Source organism: Dermacentor albipictus, chromosome 1 (assembly GCF_038994185.2).
Source record: "Dermacentor albipictus isolate Rhodes 1998 colony chromosome 1, USDA_Dalb.pri_finalv2, whole genome shotgun sequence".
In the NCBI taxonomy this organism is placed as follows: domain Eukaryota; kingdom Metazoa; phylum Arthropoda; class Arachnida; order Ixodida; family Ixodidae; genus Dermacentor; species Dermacentor albipictus.
The window spans coordinates 182,318,013-182,340,531 of record NC_091821.1 but is presented as its reverse complement, the minus strand read 5'-3'; the positions used below and the strand labels follow the sequence as shown (position 1 = coordinate 182,340,531).

At 46.6% G+C, this 22,519-nt stretch overlaps 1 protein-coding gene across 2 annotated transcripts in view; it reads right to left on the bottom strand.

The window, feature by feature from the left end:
- Positions 1-22,519, bottom strand: part of LOC139053223 (trypsin-7-like) — a 58,870-nt gene that overhangs the window by 10,398 nt on the left and 25,953 nt on the right. Inside the window, exon 1 of one of the 2 annotated variants that reach the window (XM_070530314.1) lies at positions 9,501-9,688. The exons of the other annotated variant lie outside the window; for it this stretch is intronic. The gene's annotated coding sequence lies outside the window, so the exon portion shown is untranslated. Of the gene's footprint in view, positions 1-9,500; positions 9,689-22,519 lie in introns of those variants that run through there. 2 annotated transcript variants of the gene reach the window in all.

Here is a 22,519-nt window from a genome sequence, read left to right as displayed (position 1 = left end):
ATCAGCCGCGGTGTACGCGCATTATCAGTCGCGGTGCGTGTATGTGTGGTTTACTATTTTGCTTGTATCGATTTTAATTCAACAAAGAAAACCGGCGTCTCAGTATTACCAGAATTATATGGTTAATCAGCTCACTGTCTGATCAATTGGCGTAGGAAGTAAAACATAAAACATAAGAGCGCGTGCTCGTGCGCGGCCAACATAAGGCAACCACGAAACATCTGAGCGGCAGGCGCTATCAAATATTTCTGATACAATGGCATCGTTCTCACGCATTTCAAGTCTAGTATGCTTGAAATGGTTGGTGAGCCAGCACGATACATATATAAGCTGTGTGCTTCGGCATTGCCTTTTTGGCCTGCATACAGCCATAATATATGAGAGGGTTCGCATAAAAAGAAAGCGATGGCAATTTTTTAGCGCAAAATTTCTGTAATACGTATGAGTGCGTCGTAGAGAACTGAACGAACACAACCAAAAAAATAATTCTGCTATCATCCGCTTTCTCTAAAAAAGCAAGAGAAAACGGGCTAACGCCGCACAACGTTTCTAAATATATAACCGCTGATGCCGTATGCTTGGACCATGCGCTATATAGAACAAAGATATCTGTAATCCAGCACCTACTACTGCTTAGGACGCTCGCGAAGTTCGTAAACGGTCGCTTTGATGGACAAGCTTAATTCAGACTGTAAGGTATGCTGCTATTACTAGCCAAAACTATTTTATTCATGGGTGGGAACCTCATTCACCCAACCAAGTAGTCACGCAATGTAACCTGCAGCGAACAGTTTGAACGCTTGTCAAAGTATAACAGCACAGCTCTTATAGTAGCAGAAGGGTACCTACGCTGTTACGATCGTTGCGTATGTTTCATGACTTCTAAACCACAGCTTATAAATATAGGATAATACTGCAATAAGGTCACATTAGTGACTGGAGCATTCAGAAATACACAACTGATCTCCGAGGCTCATTGTAGGCTCAAATATGCGCGCACACATCGCGCTGCGTGTTCCGTCCACCTCACCGCCAGCAGAAATTCCGGCCACGACGCCTTAAACCACTTCAGCACGTCTCACAGAACCGTTTACCACGTCGGAAGACGCACGTCATACTAAACAGACCGTACGACTGCGAAAACAAACTGCAGAACCTACCGCCGAGCGCATACCTCCCATGCAAAAGACCGCTTTCACCCAAGCCAGTATGGCGCTGCTCATAGGCGGCGCCACTGCGTTCACAATATGGCGGCGCCTACGAAAAAACGGTCTATAGGCTACCCTGCACGGGGGAAAGGAGAAAGGGCATTGAAAGAGAGGGAGGAAGAAGTTGGCACTTTGCACTGTTACACACACAACCGTTCAACGCTGAGTCACTCACAGGCGGTCATGCAGGTTGGTGCATTTCAAGAAACGCAGCAGTGCTTTTGTGGCACTCCTCTAATCTTTTCATGTGGGACAGTCAAACAGGAGATGTTTGGTCGTTTCTTCGGCACCACATGTGCTGCAACTGGCACTGTCCGCCATTCTAATTAGGGATCAGTAGGCGTTTGTGACAGAAACTCCCACTCACAGGCGGCACAGTAACGTTTCTTCCCGTTGTTTGTAACAGAGTAAAAGTTGTAATGTCCTATGTGGGTCCCTGGCATATAGGCGCCGGTGTGTGAACTCCTGTGTATTCCAAGGGAAAGCGACGAGCCTGCTCGTCGCTTTCCCTTTCCTGTAAACTGTGTATATGTGTATATGTGTATATGTGTTCAAAACAAATAATAATAATAATAATTTCTTAGAGTAACAATAGGGGCAAGACCGCTGAGGTACCGCGCTGCATTAGTTCTCGACAATAACCTTTAAAGAAAATTCAAGGGTCGTATACTTCGCAGCTATTTTTCTTCTTTTTCTATTCTGTTTTCCCTTTGTCATGGGCTTGTTTAATGATTTGCCCCCGTTGTCGCTGAAATCGACCAACCGAGGCGAATGATGATGACTAGAAGCCATATTTTTAGGCGCTAAAAATGTAGGCTTTAGACATCTAAGACAGGCACTGAAAGCCTCTTTTTAGGCCGAAATAGCACTATGATTTGTTCGCAAAGCACGACTTTTCTGTACTGAATGTTCTTTGGCGATTTTCATGGTAAGATATTCCAAATGTCTGATACTGATTCAACGTAATATAAAGATTTTTAATGTAACGTAAAGAGATGTAACGTAAAATTGTAATGTATACCATTCCACATAGGAATTGAAGGAACTGAGAAAGCTGAAGCTCTTGCGCGCCTAGCGCTGACATGCGTCCCAAAAGTGAGAATACCAAACATTTTTCAGAACTCTAAGGACGCGATCAACCATAATTTTAGGTCGATCCACAAAACTCCACACCAAGCCTGTGTGTCCCATGGACTCACTCGCGCATAAGCAACCCTGTCGTATCGCATCAGAACCGACTCCGCTTACACCCCGGTTTTGGTGTACGCGGAGTCGGTTCTGATCACCTGTGGAAGGGAGGATCGATAGGGCTAGTCTCCCGGCCCCTCGCCTCCCTTGACTCCAGCAAGGGCTTTGAATAAAGTTCTCTATCTCTCTCTTGGTTATTCAAGATTGGACGATGCGCTTCACCACTCTGTGCCTCCTGTGGTGATATCAGCGACATCGAACATTTCACTTGGCTATGCCCGCAGTTCGACACAGAAAGAAAAGCGATGGTCAACAGCTTGCCAAAGAATGCTCTTTCGCACAGGACCTTTGAAGACGTCGTTTTCCCGGGGAGCCCGCGGCAATCAGGAAGAGGGTGCAAGGACTGCTGATTGTCTTCATGCGAGACACGGGGCTCTTCGACACGTGATGACAAACATAGTTACACTCACAGGAGGCTCAGGCGGAACAGTTGCCGGCTATGTATGCCAGGGTAACCCCGCCTGCTGCAACACCCCCATCAACACCCACCACCTACGCCAAAGGGCGTTCACTTGTGAGGTAGCAACGCTACCGTGCAAGCCATCGATTCCCAGGGATTAGTTGGGCACTCGAGAGGCCCCTTTTTTTTGTCAACCCGCATACCGCACACTGCAAGTTAAGGACCATACAACGAGCGATTGAACAAACAAACAAAAAAAAACTGTCGCGTGTACTTTTAACAGACAAAAAGAGAGCGGTCTGGATCAGAGAGAAAACGCTGATAGCCGATATTCTATTTGAAATTAAGAGGGGGAAATGGAGCTGCGCAGGCGGTATGATGAGTATATAGTGCAGATAACCGGGCGGTCAATTAGAGTTGCAGAATGGGGGCTAAGGGAATAAAAGCGCAGTCAAGGACGGCGGAAAATTAGGTGTGGAGATGAAATCAGAAAAGTTGCTGCCACAACTTGGCACCAGCTAACGCAAGACGGGTAATTGGAGATCGCTGCGAGAGGCCTTCATCCTGCAGTGTACGTAAATATACGATCATATGATCATACTGCAACCAGCGTACTTAGTACATCTGTTCTGAAACAGCGAGCCAGTAGTGAACATTTAATAGCCGCGCTTTACTGCTAACAATCGCATCAGGTAGTGCAAGCACAAAAACACAAAATACGCAGGGAAAACCGCTAAATGTTTAATGAGAAGCTAAAATTCGTGCCTTATGAACTGAAGTAAAAAAAAAATGTTACAATAAGGCAAGAAATGTTGAGTACTGTACGTTTAGAAGCCTTTTTAAAACTTATCCCACAAGCACATGTTTATCAAGTTCAAGACTGTGCCTGTTCTCACTCACAATGAGCTTGTACTGTATACAGCATGAAAACAAGTGTTCAACTTTCTCGGAGGTTAACGGAGGGTATTTCGATTGCCATATTTTTGAGGCCATCGAACTCTGGGATTATTGAGTGCGCCCTTGTGGGGATCTCGGAAATTTTTTTGAGAGGGGAAAATACGTTTCTTGTTTAACACATAATGCAAAATTTTCGACAGCTGTTGCGATGCACATAGGATACCTTAAACAACGTTATGGGGTGGTAGCTGTGTCTCACCCCGTAAACTGTTGACAAGAACCCTTCTCTAAGCGCTTTTTCTATATCGCTATGACTTTATTCTTCGCAAAGCTTTTTTTTGTTTTTAATTATTATGACACTTTCGAGCACAGCAGTGTGTATCTCCTTACAAGCACTTACTTAAATAAAAAAAATCGGAGCGTCAACCACTATATAGGAATAACTTTAATAAAGTGCCGGCAACCGACGGTTTAACGTGTCGTGACGCTGGCCAATTGAGCGTCCGACCCGGGGTTATACCCTACTCTGCACTACCCCAGTTGGGCCCGTTTGTAGTGGGTCATGAGGCTTGTGCTTTTCGAGCGCACCCCGGGCCTGCTGGACGGCCCATAGTTGTGTGTCCTTGTCTGCAGACTGCAGTGTACCTTGAAGTATGCTGGTTTTGTATGTGCAATCACGAAAGAGCGGAGGTGCTGAAAAAACATTCCGTGTAACTACAGTCTACAATAATTACAGCGAACATTGTACACTTCCGCTTAAAATAGTGACAGTGCATTTTACAGTCAGCCCTCTTTCCGAGCTACAGCCCACAGTACAACTAACTCTCTCAAAGATGATGCGCATTTTTCTCACTAATGCTCGCCTGCAATAACACGGAGTGACGTGTCTACTGCCGAAGAAACAGACTTTTTATCGCCTTTTTTATCTCCGATTGCTAACCAGTGGTGGGCGATGGTGGGGTATACCCTCAAAGATCAATAAGCGTTGCAACAAAAGCCCTTATTTACTGCGTCACGTTGCCAGGTGCATTGCCATTAGCAACATCATCTGCAAATGCTGCTGGGTCTTGAGGAAAGAAGACTCGGCTTTAGAAACAAAATTAGTGTAACAAAAAAGCATTTTGAGACACTAAACGCAAGAATAGGCACATATATAGGCACAAAGGATCGAAATAGGCAGTTATAGTCACAAATGGCCATCATAGGCATTTATAGCTAAAGCCCTGCTTAACCCATAATTTGTGCCCTCACGCCAAGAGGGTGCGGTCCTGACGCGCGGAAACAAATAGGCATTTGCATATAATGCGTTCTCTAATGATGTGACATGAATACAGTCGGCCGAAAATAATTATTACGAAATAAAATCCCGATAGATATTTAGAGAATATATACTTTTTCGGTGACACGTCATTGATCACGTCGGCGAACATCAGAAATTGCGCTGTAATCACAGGTTCGATTTCTAGATACAGTAAACTCTCAGTTGTACGAACGTCGGTTTAACGACTATTTCAGAATGACGAACTTTTCGAAAACCCCCGGCAGTTTTCCTATCGATTCATTGCAAAGATCTTTCAGTTAATTTTTCGAATATTTCAGAGAATAATTCAGTTGAGCGAACATGATCAATGGACCCGAGTTCATTTTCGAAATCAGTTCAACGAAGTTTTGCGCTCTGCAGCCTCGGCGTGTCCGGTGCCCGGGGCACCCAAATCGCCCCTCCAGCGGCGGCTACGTGCAGTGTGACAGTGAGCTGGTAACCTGTGCTGAACTATCAGATCTGGAAATTGTTTCCAGTGCTCGTCCCGAAGAGGGAGAGCGCGACGAGAAAGATGCCATGGCAGAGGCAGATTCAAATCCTGTAATCCTAGCCGAGGCTGTAGGATGCCTTGGAAGGTTGCGAGACTTCGTGTCTCAGCAACACGCTGTGCCAGAGAAAGTGCACAAAAACATAAGCTGTCTGGACAGCTTCGTTACTTCTTGCGCTTTAAGAGTGCCAGTGCAATCGAAAATTTGATTTCTTTTTCAAAATGAAATAGGCAGCAACGTAACTGTTACGCACTTCGTATATATTGATATAAATAACTCAATAAATTGCATTTCACACTTCTGACTCGATGTCTGCTGTGCCCTATGCTGTTCCTTATTCTAGTGAATATTCAGTTTAGTGAACTTTCAGTTTAGTGAACTTTCAGTTAAGTGAACTATTTCCTTGGATCCCGTGAAGTTCACTCAAGTGAGAGTTCTCTGTAATTAAAATCCACTGAGTGAGTTTGACCACAGTGTTGCGGTCTGTGGGCCACGGACCGACGGCGACGTGTATATAACAATTTAGGCCAAACGTCGACGGTGCAGAGTTGAAGCTGCTGGTCAGAACTCCAGGCAGTCACCTCTTTCGTAGTAATCCTGAAACCTGGTCTACCGCATAGTATCGTCCCGCAGTGAGCAAGAAAAACTTTCTGGGAAAATAAGTACTAAAGCGCCAATGCATTTGTCTACCATCTTGCTTACGGAAATGCAGAAACTTGCGCATAGTATCGAAGTGTCTACACTAAGCGAACGCGCCTTGAGTATACTGTCTGGTTTCTATTGCATAAGTGCAACCTGTTCTCAGATGTAATTAAATGTTCACTGGCGACGTTTTTGTTAACAAAGAGATAATTTGTATATAGTTATCGTAAAATTTTCCACTCCCGCCTGCGCGAAAAAATGTGTCACCAAAGGGGAAGAAGTCTGGCCGAGAGTAGTGTAGCACTTGTACTCTAATGCATTCCGCATTTTGTCAGTGGTGATAGCGCCGCTCCGTCTCGGTTATCGCCCCGGTCGTGAGTGGTGAATGAAAGGAAATGAGTTGAATCAAGCGTGCAGGAGGAAACATAGAGGGAGCTAAGCCTCGGAGCAGGAAGGAGTCGCCACGTTATGCACCGGCCCTGTAATAATTCTATCGCGTCTGCGCTGTTATGTATAGGAGTTGCTTAACGCCTTCCCTGAAACACGCGATATCATCGACACACACCTGTCACATCGTGTTTTATGTTCTAAAACAGCAAACTTTGCAGACATTGGGCGCGAGATGCACAGATGTGAGCAGTGGAATCGATCCTGAGGTGAACTGGCCCGCCATCGGGACACGTGGATGCACGACGCCAAGAGATGTCGCCGGGTGTTGTCGCACGCCTTTTCGAGTATGTCGTAGCCTTCGGCCACAAATGCCGACGGTCTTCGAGGAGTTCGCTTGCCCAACCGCAACATCGAAACGGTGTATTGCGCAGCTGAGCAATCACTGCTTTTGCGGTGTCTTTCAGCGTGTAGGCAAGGCATTCCGTTTCTGTGACGGCGAGGGGTGACGATGCCAGAACGATCGCCGCCGAGATCACGTCGCGTGCCGTGAAAAATACGGCGTGCCACAATCTCGAAGGTCGTGCCCCGCCGTTGCGCTTTCACTTCTTCGGCCGAAGGTTACGAAACTGGAAAGCGCTTGGTAAAATAAATATCTCTATGCATTGCTTTCTGACATGTTACTCGAAAGGAAACACGTGGCAAGCCGCCAGTCACAGCCTATTCTCAGTACTCTTTTCTTTTTTTTTAATGTTTTATCATGAGGAGGGACAAAATGGGAAAATGTGGATCTGTGTGCGTGTGAAGTGTCGGAAGCCGGCCTCGCGGTAAGGGGAATGGGAGGGCTTAGAAGGCGATATATGGCGCGTGTGCTATATATATATATATATATATATATATATATATATATATATATATATGGCAAAAGCATACCTTTTTGGTATGCTATACCAACACAGACAGTGTGCTTTTTTTCGCCGCCACAACTATATACTATATAATCATATCATGAGAAGCCAACAAACACTGACACCAAGGACAACATAGGGTAAATTACTTGTATTTAGTAAGTGAATTAAAGAAATGATAAATTAATGGAAATGAAGGTGGATGAATAAACAACTTGCCGCAGATGAGGAACGATCGCATGTCTTCGCATTACGCGTGCGATGCTCTACCAATTGAGCTACAGTGGCGCCGTTTCCCCATCCACTTTCTAGGGTATTTATGTTGTGCTACGAGATCTAACCCTGGGATATATATATATATATATATATATATATATATATATATATATATATATATATATATATATATATATATATATATATATATATATATATATATATATATATATAATGTGTGTGTGTGTGTGTGTGTGTGTGTGTGTGTGTGTGTGTGTGTGTGTGTGTGTGTGTGTGTGTGTGAACGAGAGGAGAAGGGAAACCGACGGGATAGATTTTTAAATCATAACGATATGAAGCCAACAGACAATGCTTCATTTCATTGAGTGTTGGCTTTTTATGATATAGTGCAGCAACTTACGGTGTTCTGCTCTGGACCACCGTCAGTTGCATTTCGCTCCTCGAAGAGGCAGGACGTGTGTCAAGCGAACTACTGAATAACACTTTGCAATGACTTGAGCGCGGTTTAAATCATAGATCATAGATCCCCGACCTCAAAGAGGTGTGACGTAATGTATTTCTCTCGCATTTACGGCTAAAGCGTCACATATATATATTTTTTGTGTGTGTGTGTGGAGCTTCCTCTGCCAAATCCCCCAGCCCCAAAAGTTTGCTTCACCTGCACGTTTTTTTTATTATTATTGATTTTTCATTCCATTCCACGTGCCAAGGGTGTGCAACATGTAAGAGAACCGAAAGCCACTCGGTGTGGTTTAGACACAACCTGCCGCGTGGAATCTTTGACGATTTCGCGTGGCATCTATAATGTGCTTGAACGAGGAGCTGGTATTTTTTTTTTCTGTTTCTGACGAGGACGGTTAAAAAAATATCGGACAGGAGCAAAAGTCCACTTCACAGAAACGCTTATTCGTGGGTTATTCAGAGTTGCACCTTAACCTAAACCGACGTTATACCAATGAGTAAGTTCTGTACCGGCGTGGAAGGACAACGTTGAAGATGTATGCGTTCTCCGCAAAAATCACAAAGAGAAATTAGACGTTGCTGCATAGGCGCACCTTGTTCAGGTATTACACGGTTGCGGATTACGCAATTTGCAGAAGGATTCTTTCGACTCTAGAGGCACGTGCATCAGCAACCAGTAACGGCTGCATTTTTCTTTTCGTATTCTTCTTTTCAGCATTCTACACTAGAAAACTGGTTTACGTCTGAAAAGGAAATGTTTTGAAACATCGCGCCGTTCAGAGTGCATCGTCTTTCCACTTTAGGAAAGGAGGTTATGAGAAAAGAGGTGAAGACAAACTAAACAAAAAAAAGAAGTACAAAAAAAGAGCGGTAATGGTGCAGCAGGCTGTTTTTCTTCTAATCTTATGTTATTGCTGTGTCAACAGGAGAAGGCAGGGCCTCCCCGACGCAGCTACAATGCTGGCCTGCACCTGTGGCAATATAGACGCGAGGAAGCCACTCCGCGAGCGTCTCTGGCACGCTAAAGAAAACACAATGACGCCGCTCGCACCGGTCGCTGGCGAGGGAATGACGAGGAGCGAGCCGTCCCAGCTCCCGCGCGCCCAGCGGCGAGCCTCATTGCCTCTTTCAGTGAGTAAAAAAATAAGTAAATATAAGAAAGGAAACAGAAAAAAAGAAAGTGCATCAGCTGTGCGCCATGGGCGAGCCCCTGCACCAAACTGCGCGAGAGTTGCTGCTCTCTGCGAGCCGCGTAAACCACTCGAGCCGGCGACATAAGCAATTAACTTTGCTGCAACTCACCCTTGACGGCACATCGACCGTGCTGAAGCGCAGGTCTCCGAGCGTCAAGTAAGGTTCAGCGGGCGGTGCTCTGTTGTTGCGAGCTAGTGCGAGCGAACGTGACAGGCGTGTCCGTGACGGCGGTTCGCGCTCGCGACCGAGGGACGTGCGCGGAGACCCGCACCGCTGGTCGAGTGCGGCCCGGCGCACTTTCCCAGCGCGAACGCGTTCGTCGCCAAGCGGGACGCCAGCGTGCTCCGGTGTCAACTTACTTGGCGCGCACACGCCGAGGCTGCTGCTTATCCTCCGGCAATGTGAGCCGAGCTTATCGCCGCGCTCGCTTCTCCGCCCGAAGAGGAGCGTCCGGAAGGAAGCTGCCTTCCACCGCGCGGGGAAACAAACGAGGCCGGCGCATTCGCCCGCGGGTGGCTGCAAGCGGGAATGCAGTGCGAGATGCCCGAGTTCTTCGCCAGAGCGAGGCGAAGTAGCGGGATCCAACTGGAGCTTGCAATAGAGTTATGTAACTTGTAAAAGAGTTATGGAGCTTGTAACGTTGAGCGTTTAGCGTAAAGCAAACGCCATTTGTACAAAACATGCAGGCACTTGTATACACTTGGAACTCTCAGGCACCATGGGCCACCTTGAGCACTGCTCATACGGTCGGGTGCACGGGTGCCGAATCTGCTTCGAGTGCACGATCCGAATCGATTGCACGGTCGAATGCACGATCGCTGGTCAGCGTGGTCCAGAAAGCTTGCAAACGGTGATTACATTTGTTTCGTTTGCCAAGGGACAAGGAGTAGCCGGTGCCACCATAAAGGCGCCAACCTCTCCTAACATTTCACTTCAATAAAAAAAAAAAAAAAGATTCTCGGCAGGCCGTTTCAAGTCTCCACTCTTACCGCTCCACTGATACCGTTCCTGCATGTTTGGTAACGCAGAAACAGAGCAAAAATGAAAAATCGGTGAAGACGCCCCATCGAATTTTCCACACTAGTACACCATGACGTCATGGATTTTGAAAGGGCATATCCGTCTCTAGTTAATTGTTTATCGGTAAGAATGATTACATTGCATTCAAAAGAAGTTGAAGGGCCAACCTGGCTAGCTTCGACAACTTTTCCTGTACCAAAACGATCCTAATACGAGAAAAGTCACCGAAATACCTCACGTCACAGTAACGTCACAGCGAATGGAGCTGAGGTTTCGGTGCGAGGTATAATAAAAGAAAGTTTGGCCATCCCTTCTGTCCGCTAATAATTAACCATTTCCTGTCAGGTTAATGAAAATAGAGTTCTGAGACGATGCGCTACCAGTGTATAGACCGATTTTGTAATTGCTCCTTGGTATCCCTTCCAGTCACCTTAGCAAGAAATAATTGACCATTCTTGGAGTATATCCTCAATAAAGAATTGTGTTGCCCAACTGGTCGCCGCTGCGTATTATTATAATAATAATAATAATTATTATTATTATTATTATTATTATTATTATTATTATTATTATTATTATTATTATTAATTTTGAGAACGTTTATACACTAGACAGGAGAGGGAAAGTCAGGAGCAGGCTGGCAACTACCATCAGAGGGGGCACAACGCCTGGCTACTCTTCAAAAAGGAAGAGAAGGAAACGTAGCAATGGAAGATAGGAAGAAGGGCAGGATAGAGGGAAGAAGAGAGGGCAGTTAAAATTAAGCACGTGGTGCAGGTACTTATTTTTCTTCTTTACCTGCAAGGTCCAAACTGCGATTGCGTTGCTTTAACGTTATTTCCGTGAGAAAGATTCATGTTTTCACGATGGATCTCACCAAGCTTTCACGGGTATAGTGGTTCGCGGGCTTTAAAGTAACATTCATTTCTTCTCAGTATTATAAACACTCATTTTCAAAATTTAATCGTTATGCACAACTTTCATTGCGCCATTCACGCCGCCACGTGTTTAGTTTCTCTGTCCTATGATTGTGCTCGCCGTGATAATACAAGTTGTGGTTTCATGTGTTTCACGTGTTTAACGGAATGGCCATGTCGTGCCGTAAGTCTTCTCTCACCAAATCGTCCATGCACAAAATAATAATAATGTTTGGGGTTTTACGTGCCAAAACCACTTTCTGATTATGAGGCACGCCGTAGTGGAGGACTCCGGAAATTTTGACCACCTGGGGTTCTTTAACGTGCACCTAAATCTAAGCACACGGGTGTTTTCGCCCCCATCGAAATGCGGCCGCCGTGGCCGGGATTCGATCCCGCGACCTCGTGCTCAGCAGCCGAACACCATAGCCACTGAGCAACCACGCCGGGTTGCACAAAATGAGCGCCAGTTTTAATGCACAGGTCCGGCGCCTATTAGAAGCAGGTTATCGCAGTGTGGCAGTGGCCACTGTGGCTGAGCGCCTAAAGAAGTCGATTCCTAGGGGAACACACGTGATTACAGAAAGCAGTAATAGCAAGAAAAGAGTAGCGGCTGTTCCCTACATTCATTCAGTATTGCACAGGCTCAAAAAAGTAGCAAGTAGATATGGTGCTAATGCTCTTTTCACTGCTCCCAATAAGCTAGGTAAAATATGCGCTGCCGTGCAGAGGAATAAATGAGTAGGTAAAAGGCAATAAAAAAAAGAACAGATATTTGTCCAGTGAAGCACATCAAGAACAACAATTTTACTGACTGTCCCGTATGGGTGTGGTATATAAAGTTCCCTTTAGCCGCGACCATTTCTACGTAGGGTAAACGGGGCGGCGTATCAATCAGGGGCTAATGGAACATAAAAGGTCGTTAACCGGTGGATCGCCTTCTAATCTTTCCTTACATTGCCAAGACTGCCAAGATTGAAACTGCACGCCTGAGTTAGATGAGTGCGCGATATTGTACAGGCATAGGAATGAAGATACTCGTCTGATGGTCGAGATGAGTTCTGTATCTTTTCTTTTTTCGCCTCAGTGCTTCCCTCAGTTGATAGTCGGCGTTCGTGTTGTGCACTTCTCTTGCGTCCGTGTCTGCACGCCTTACCCTTATTTTTATGCGAAGCATATTAACGTAGGTTTCGGGCTTTCGCGCGACGCCCGGCGGTGGCCACCATTGACCCTGAAGTGGGGTCACGTGACATGACGTCACGTGATGACGTCACACAGGCTGCAGATGGGGCCCCATATCGCGCCGTCGGTCGCCTCCCGGCGGTGGTTCAAGTGACCTTCAAGTAGGTCACGTGACATTACGTCACGTGATGACGTCACACCGGCTGCAGATGGGGCCTCATATCGCGCCGTCGGTCGCCCCCCGGCGGTGGCCACTATTGACCCTGGCGTGACGTCACATATGCAGGAGCCGGCATCAATCGCAGGAGCCGGCATCACCCCCTTCATCCGGTTATCGATATTCAGTGCCCTGGCTCGGCCCCATCAAAACCCTTTCCGCTTGAGCGTGCTCCTTGCCTCCTGGCAGCCAATTACAAACGATAGAGCGTAAACTTTTTTTTTTTTCAAATCAACAAGATTTGAGTTCGGCGTCTTTTTAGTGGGTCTGGGCACCTGCCGCGGACGCGGTTCCGAGACCTTGTCTCGAAGCGGCTTCCTCGGCTTGCTCGACGGCCCAGAGTTGTGCTGTCAGGTTCGAGCTGAGCAGTGCGGTCTTCCAGCGTGACCGGAGGCTGGCGGTGGAATTGACGGAGGGGTCGGCACTGCCCGACTTGTTTGTTAAGTCCCGACACTCAATATAGGCAATGTTATTCGTTTTGAAAGCAAAGCAAAAGTGACCTCATATAAACTAAGAGAGCGCTTGATTGGGCTGTTTAGGCAACGCTGTGGGTCACCGCCCGATGCTTGCGTCGGTGGTTACGCAAATTTGACGTCAGGAGGTTGCAATAAAAACATATTGGAATAGTTTTACGTTATAGGGCCCATGCACTGCAATTGGTCCCCTGAGTTACTAAGCAAGGCAATATCATCAGCGAATCGCAAGTTACTAAGGTATTCTCCCCAATTATTTTAATTATATAATATATTATAATAATTATATTAAGGTATTATCCCGAATTCTTCCCAATCCAGGCCTTTGAATGCCTCCTGTAAACACGCTGTGAATAGCATTGGAGAGATCGTATCTCCCTGCCTGACGCCTTTCTTTATTGGGATTTTGTTGCTTTCTTTATAGAGGACTACGGTGGCTGTGGAGCCGCTATAGAAATCTTTCAGTATTTTTACATACGGCTTGTCTACACCCTGATTCCGTTATGCCCCCACTGTTGAGGTTTCGAGTGAATCAAACGCTCTCTCGTAATCAATGAAAGCTATATATAAGGGTTGGTTATATTCCGCACATTTCTCTATCGCCTGATTGATAGTGTGAATATGGTCTATTGTTGAGTAGCCTTTACGGAATCTTTTGTGGAATTGCAATGCATGCGCACTGACCGGGAGAGGCAAAGCAGAAGGGTGGGTCTAAAAATTAATCTGCAGAAAATTAAAGCAATGTTTAACAGCCTCGGAAGAGAACAGCAGTTTACGATAGGTAGCGAGGCACTGGAAGTGGTAAGGGAATACATCTACTTAGGACAGGTAGGGGCCGCGGATCCGGATCATGAGATTGAAATAATCAGAAGAATAAGAATGAGCTGGGGTGCGTTTGGCAGGCATTCTCAGATCATGAACAGCAGGTTGCCATTATCCCTCAAGAGAAAAGCGTATAACATCTGTGTCTTATCCTGTACTCACGTATGGGGCAGAAACCTGCAGGCTTACGAAAAGGGTTCTACTTAAAGGGAAGCTGAAAGGTTTTCCAGGAAAAATGAGTGAAGAGCAGTAGGCCGTGGTTTTCAACCCTCTGAATTCAAATATCGCATCGAAATTGAGTGAAAGAAAGCGCAAACATATTTTATTTCGACGAAAAGTGCAGCAGCAGACACGCCCAGCTCGCGCGCCTCGTTTCCGCCTGTGATTGGTCGGGCGCCTCGTGACGTCAACAATGGTTCGGCTTGCAGACGACGAGTGAACGCGACAGCCATCGCCTCGCTTGCAGCGCTGTCGCTGTCGCGTGCAAGGTCACTTGTAAGGGGTTTATTCTTGTACATACTACATGTACGAGCCGATTGAGAAGAGCCGGCCTCTCCTAGAAGCAAAAAATGCTGGTGTAAGCACTGCTTTCCACGCGAATGGAGACGAAGTGTTAGTATCTCCTTGTGTTGGAAATGTTCTTTGGCGAGTATGTTTTTTGCTAAGCTGCATTCAGCGTTCCAGTGAGTACGTTTGCGGGCAAACAACTGTAGTGTTATGTTCCTGCATGCCTCCTCGTAGAACGTAAGCGGTGATGCGACCTTCAGCATTTGTGCGCTGCCCCAAAGCTGTCGCCAATCTACACAGACGATTTAAACGCGGGAAAAGTTTACCGGCTGTTGTAGCACGTGTAGTATAGAACCTTCATCAGCGCGCCATCCGCACGCTACTCGTAACCGGCGAATTCCGTCGGCTACGTGAGATGGTCTGTTTCTTATGTGTGCGAGAGAAGGGGGAGTGCAGCGTCTTGGCGTGAGCATTCTGTCAAGGGCCGCGATACCTTTTCCGATTCTTCCTCGCGCTTTTCCATCTTCGTCAGTGGTCAGAGCGACGCTACACCGCGTTATTAACGGGGTCAGCCAGCCCTGAATGGTTGATGATAAGAGTGGCATAAAATCGAGCTGACGGCATCGAACGGCATCGCTCGCAGCCCTGCTGCTGGCGATTCTCGGTGCACAAGATGGGGCATTGGCGCATTCACTTTCATTGTGGCGCAAACGGCAAGTGTGTAAGCTGCAGGAAGCACTGATACTCAGCTACTCTAGCGGTAAATCTTAGTAAATTATGTCTGTCTCCTGAAGGCATCGTAGTGCTGTACTATGTACTTTGTATACGGCCCGATACTTGAGATGGGGAGCCTGATTGAGACCTCTGCAGCCTATATCCAACATCACTTTAGAATATCAAAACTACTGACCTCTGTGTGACGCTCGAAAGCCATAATAACTGACACTAAATGTTGCGTCTTCTTTAAATATACCGTAACTGGTTTTCTAAAAGCCATGGTAAGTTCCATGCTGGCGAGGGCTGAACCCAAAACTGCTTCATGCGGAAGTTGTGCGTTCGGCTCCCACTGATGGCGAATGTTGTCTTTCTTCAAGCTTCACTTCCATTAAGTTATTTATTACGAATTCAAAGGTTCTCTTAAACGTATTCGACATAAATAATTACTTTTACTGTTAAAGAATTCATGTTCCTCTATACAGGGTGGGGCTAACTTTAGCCAGTGTTTTAAAATATGTGAATGCCACGTAGTTGGACAGTACCAACGTAATGTTGTTTGCCCTCGCTTGGAGATACTCAATTTTTTTTTCATTCCGCCTAGTTAGATAATTAGTCTTAATTAATTAATCAACTTCTCAAATTATATATTTAGATGAAAAGTGTCAATGAGAAAATTCTAGAGCGGCATGAAAAACTCCCGATAGAGCTTTCTGTTGCTCTACCAACGCCGAGTTGCGTGTGCCAGCATGAGACCCCTAATTCAAAGATCAAGGTCACCTACCATTTTTTTGTTGTCCACTTTCATTGACCTTTAAAGCGAAGCTATGTGTGCGATTCCTCCCGGACTTTCCCTTACTATGGCTGCTGGGTGCTGCTGCTGTCTTGCCGAATATTTCGTACTTCAGCAAAAAAAAAAGAAGAAGAAGAAGAAGTTAACTATACGTGCTCGATGCTGGGATCCAACACTCGGTCCACCAGCACAGTAGCCGGATGCGCTAATCATTAAAGCCAGGATCGCACGTACTACACTTCTAACCGTGCCAACGCCAATCAGCTTTTGCGAGGTGATCGCCGCGTGTGTCACCTCGCGTAGCACGGACATGCGCGAGAGCAAATACGCGCACGCCAGTTTCCGTTACGTCAAAGCCGCAGGAATGAAATGGGCAAATTTATAGCATTTCACTACCCGCTTCACGAAAACTTCGCTTCGCATAGATTCCAAGGTGTGCGCTGGATCTGCATATTTTTTCCTTGTTATTTGTGCGCTTCAATTAAAAAGAATAACAGTCGTTTTCCCCCATGCTTTTGCTGGCTTCGTTGTCAGCTGCCGTGGCTTCCTGTGGTTGTAACTGACGAAAAATCGTGCCCCTCGGTTCCCCCTTTTCTTCTCTCTCTTCCGCTCTATTAGAGGGGGTAGCTGAATTGGTTCTACGTGCCAAAACAAAAGCAGAGCTTTAGCATGAGGTGCGCCGTAGTAAATTAATTTTTACTCAACTGGGGTTCCTTAATCTTCACCGAAAGCTCGCACACAAGAATTTTTTTTTATTTCATCGAAATGAGGCCGCCACTGCAGCGCATCGAACCTGTGACCTAGCGCTCAGCAGCAGGAGCAGGAGGAAATAAAGAGAGAAGGCAGAGATGTTAACCAGAAATGTGATTGGTTGGCTACCTTACTTTGGCAGACAGGAAAGAGGGAACATAACGTTGAAATAGAGAGAGGGAGAGTGCAGGAAAGACGCAGTGAGCTCGCGCGCTCAGCGAAGGGCCTGACAAGCCAAAGCCGTACACATAGGCCAGTCGCCCTCAAGAAAAACAAAAGTGCTTTCACAGCTTTGTGGGCCGACGAGCGATGGGGATGGTCTTCAAGTAGCACTTGCACGAACAACGGCCGATCGTCCAGTCGTCGCAATGCGATAGATAATGTTCGTCTTTCCGACTGAAATCGCTGATAGTGGCACAATAAATGTTCCACGCTCTCTTCGCCTCCGCAGACGTCGCACGCAGCAGTGTCGGTCACTCCAATCAGTGTAGCGTACGCCTTCGGGAAAGCCACTCCCAACCACAGCCGACGTAGAAGCGATGCCTCACTTTGGTCAAGCCCGGGTGCAGGTCGGAGTTGGAGCGAAGGGTTCAGTTCGTGCAACCTGGTGCGTCTTGTATTTGGGATGTTTCACTCTGTTAAAGAGAGTTTGCGTGCTAGGTGACGAAGCTGCCTCGCAGAGTCTGTCCTGGAAAGAGGTATGGGAACGCTGTGCAGTTCTTGATGTGACTCTCGGGCAGCTGTGTCTGCGTGATCATTTCCACTGATACTGCAATGACCAGGTAACCACTGGAAAATAATTTCGTGGCCTTTCTGTTTGACGTCGTGATGAATTTTGACAATTTCGTATGTTAGCTGTTCGTGAGCTCCACGTCGGAGAATTGACTGCATAGTGTGTAAAGCCGATCTCGAGTCGGAAAACACAGCCCATGTACCAGGACTCTGTGTGTCAATAAACTGAAGCGCACTGCGCAGAGCCGTGAGTTTTGCTGCCGTGGGCGTCGGGACATGTGACGTATTGAACCGCAATGTTATTCCTCTCGTCGGTATAAACACAGCACCGCCAGAACTAGTCGGTGTAGTCAATCCGTCAGTACAAATGTGTACGTGGCTACTGTATCTCTCGTACAGCAGGAGTAAGCTCAACTGTTTTTGTGCAGACGGGTAAAGATCTCACTTTTTCTGAAGTCCTGGAATTCTGAGGTGCACTTCAAGACGGCACAAACACCATGGACGAGACACCGGCCTGGCCGCAGGTGTGTACCCCGATGTAAGCGAGGCACGCTGAGCACTGGCAGTTGTGCTAAATGACGTGCGGCGTCTTTCCACGGTGAGCGCGGCGAGGGCTCAGCAGCAGAACGCGCCAGAGACCACTGAACAGGTGTGCCTAGAAAGATAAAGCATCAAAGGCCCCTTGATGTTGAAAAAGCTAGTTGATGACTTTTTAAAACAGTTTCTAAACGCACTTTCAATATAATGACTTGCAACACTGTCCAATAGCCTTAAAAGGTAGCCGCAGCAGAAGCGTGATTGCGCAGTTGTGTGTTTGTGTTATGCTACAGTCTTGTCACCTATAATGGAACAAGTGTGTGGTCGCACTATTATCATACTTTGTTAGTGCTCTTGCAATCGTCACGAAAAGAAGCTGAGAAGGCGACTTGAAAAAGCGACTCAGAGAAAACAAGAAATGGTACGGCAGTGGGTCCTGGGACATGCCGGCATAGCAGGCAACAAATTAGCGGACTCGCTGGCAAACTCGACCCAAAAGGATCCGTAAATGCACCTTATACCGTTATCACCGTTGGATACGCGACGCATATTAAACGTACTAAGTATGGAGTCCTGTATGTCCAACTGGTTCACAGAAAAATTCTAACGAATACATTTTTACGAATTGGAGCCTCATATGAAATACCAGTTGCATCTAGTTCAGAGGTACATGGAAACTTGAAATAATGTGGAGCAGTCGAACCATGACTATCACTTTGAGCCAACGTTTCGACAAGGGGACTCGCCAGGGCAGCAACTGGTCAATTAGTTGCTGCCCTGACAAGTGCCCTTGTTGAAATGTTGGCTCAAAGCGACGTTCATTGTTCGACGGCTCCACATCATTCCAGTCGCATCTAACTCTTCCAAGCAGTACCAAGACACTGATTCACCGACTGCGCATTGGAACAGCGTACATCAAAATATTTAATATACCGCATAAAACAGACGTCATCTCTATCTTGCTCCTGTGGCGGCGACGATGTGGACCTTCGCCATCTATTCGTCGATTGCCCTAGACACGCTGCGCATAGACCGTAGTTAAAGGAAATTGCTACACGTACTTTATCTCAACCGACCGTTCTTTCTATCTCGCAAAATTTCTGCCGGCTCTTGGCCATCTAAAACCGCACAGCGGCCTCGCGGTTTAGTGTCCGCCTCGGCCGCGGGAGGGCGTTGACCCGAAACCACGCCGCCGCCGGTTACCCACCGGTTATCCAAATGGGCGTCCCTCAGTCCGACACTCGACTTTCTTTAAGGGTCAAATGTCCTGAGGGAAAGAACCCGCGCTATATGGAAATGGCGTCGGACCTTGAGGGTACAACAGAACCCTGGAAAAGGGGGCAGAGAAATCAACAGCATGTCGAACGCACTTTAACATTTCTTTGAAAAAAAAAAACACAGGCATACTAAATGTGTACTAGGAGCCGCGTCGGGTATATATAGCCGTGTAAGCACCACTCACTTCTACCATCTGTATATTTATGCGCACTTGTTGTCAAACGTGTCATACTCATTTTTGTGCGCCTTGTGGGATATGAAGCTCGGTTTTGACAGTCGAGTCTCTTTGCGTGTATTATATGTCATCTGTGTATTTTCCTAGTCTGCGCATGCTTCTAATACACGCATGTTCGTCATGGACCGCGTTGCGGCCTCGTGTACGCATTCGGAACTCAGTATACGCGCATATTTTTGGGACTCAGCATAATGCATGGTGTAACTTGTCCTCACCTTTTGCCTGTGTAAGGTCCAGTCCGTTTATAGGAATGTATGTGGACTTTATTTAGACTCGTTATAGCTAACCCTGCTCTAGATTTTCTTTTCTTTATTCATCTTACATTTCTTTGATTATCTTGCCATGTTTTTCTTTACTATTATGCGAAAAGAAGTAGCCGTATGTGTGAGAAAGTGTAGCCGTTACCATAATAGGCGACCATTTTTTTGTTTTATTTTCACTTGAATAACAAAAAAATCCGACATGCAGGCGAGAAGGTGTCGGTGAGCGGGCTACACGAAGCGCTCGCCTTTCTTATCGGCTAGGAATCCTGCATGCTTTCCACAGCACTGGAGGGAACTACTGCAACGGAGGGGAGGCAAATGTGCGGAGATCGTGCTCTATCTCCATGAAGCTTTTGTCTAAGCCCAACTTTGTTTGCTCCGGCCACCCTGTAAGAAAGACTGAACGATTTAATTTTGTCAGTTAACGTTAAGCCAGTTCTTCCGTTCTTCCGCCAGTTCTTCCGTCGTATAGCCGTCATTTGGAAGCCGAATATTGTCTGATCTCATTCGTCTTCGATGATTACGTGTATATAGACATGCTGCTCCATCGAATTTGAGGAGATAGCTGAGCAAAAATTAGATGCTGGGTCTATGATGCAAAATTAGCTACGCTTTACCTGTTGACCGGTTGACGACGCAGGTTCAGTTCCAAGCAGCCACTACTAGCATTGACGATTATTTGCCCGTGTCTGCATGACGACCGGTGACAGACTTTTATTGGCCAATTCAGCGAGATCAGTGTGAACATCGTATACCTGCATTCTCGCCGGTGCATCTTTTTTAATGTCACGCAAACGCAATAAGGTAACGTCGTATGCTACGTAAGTCGAAAGTACGATTTATTTATTCTCGTTGAAGGTAGCTTCGTCTGTATAGTTAGGCACTGGCCTAACTATGCGCGCAAACAATGCACAGCAGGCAGCTAGCTGTCTCTTCGTGGAACAAATTCTCAACATAAAGCAGTTTTATTCTCTGTCTCGTTTTCTTTCTTGTCGGGGAGTGGCCGCTCGTGCACTTGGAGTCTAATGCAACATGCAGCCATTTGCATTATGCGTGCAGTACGTGTACGCACGCTGAGCTGCAAGCACCACATCGTCAAAACGTCCATATGCAGATGAAACGGGCGTATCTACGCGTGAACACTCATATGCGCTCGTATGCAGATCCCGGCACGTGTACCTTTCAGCAATATATGCATGCAAGCGCACGCATCGGACGTGGTGCGTGAGTTGTCGAGCACGGGAGCTCTGTGGCTGTCTACGGTATTAGCGCCCAATATTCGCTCGTAATGGCGCTATTCACGTCAATAAAATGCCCGCCACGCTCAGTCCAACGTCTGCATCGGCCTGCACGCACGCCTGTATATCAGTCCAGGATTCTCCGTGGCTGCACAGTAGTTCGAAAAAAAGAAAAAAGAACACCACTGCATGTGACGAGGAGCAATTAAAGCTTTCATAAAAGGTCAACTGTGCAATCGTCTCGTTCCTTGCGCTGCTGCTGCTGCTGTTGTCGTTGTTGTCATCTAAAAGATGCATAAAACTAAGGGAAAATGTTTAGCCTGGTTTCATAGGTAACAGGGCGCTATTTTCGCTTACTCTGCGCTTAGACGAAGTGCCCGACGCACCAGCACATTGGAAATCGATGTAGCTCGATAATCTTGTCATTTGTTTACACCCCATTTCTATAGCATAAATTTTCATTAATTACTGTTGATAGCAACATCGTCGTACCTTTATTTTCGTTATTATTCTTGGATGAATTGTATCGTACGTGTAGCTTTGGGACATTGCATCCGGTAAACAGGAAACAAGAGGCGAGAAAGAAATCTATGGAGTGCAACAGAAGTGTATTTAGTATATACTATATAGGTCCGTTTCGTATGCTACTCTCGATAAAGCGCGCTAATGGAGAGCATGCTATGAAAGGCGGACGCATGCATGGTGCACGCAAACGCACACTCACACACATGGACAAATACCTGCACGAACGCACGCGCGCGCGTACGCAAAGGGCTATTTACAGAACCCTATTCAGGCCACTGACCTGGAGTAACGTCAGCAGCGCCTTGGTCGCGCGCGCGGCGTATTGGTGGCGCTCGCCCAGCGGACCCGGAATGTCAATTGTGTTTGCTCAAGTGCTTGCCGGCACGGCATTCATGGAGACCCCGGAAGCTCTGAAGAGGTGCAATTTGTGCATACGGCCGTCAAACTCTTAGGGGAAACGAACTATCAGCATTCAAATGGTCAAGGCACCTTAAACTTCAAATGAAGGTCGTTAACCTTAATTTGTTTAATAAAAAAGGCGTGTTAGGAGCCGCATATGAGCAACTCTTTTCTGTTAATAGGCGCAGATGTTTTATCGGATTGAATGAGGGTGTTTCCCCAAAGAGTGGACGACTCGGAACCATGTACACGCCAGCAATGCGGGCTTACCAGATGGAGCTGTCAGAATCGGGAGTATTCGTCAAAACAGAACGCTGTGCGCATGCGGGTCGCACGAGCGCGCATCCGATGACGACGAGCTTGTAATTGTCCGCGCCTGCAAGTAAATTTTCTGGTGCGTCCGTGCCCGTTTTAAATCTCTAGTAATGTACAAAATGATGAGCAGACTTTTTTTTTTACACCTCTGGTACTTTGCACAGCGAAGACGGGTAATTTTCGCGTCGTCTTAAAAGACTGGGTATGCTC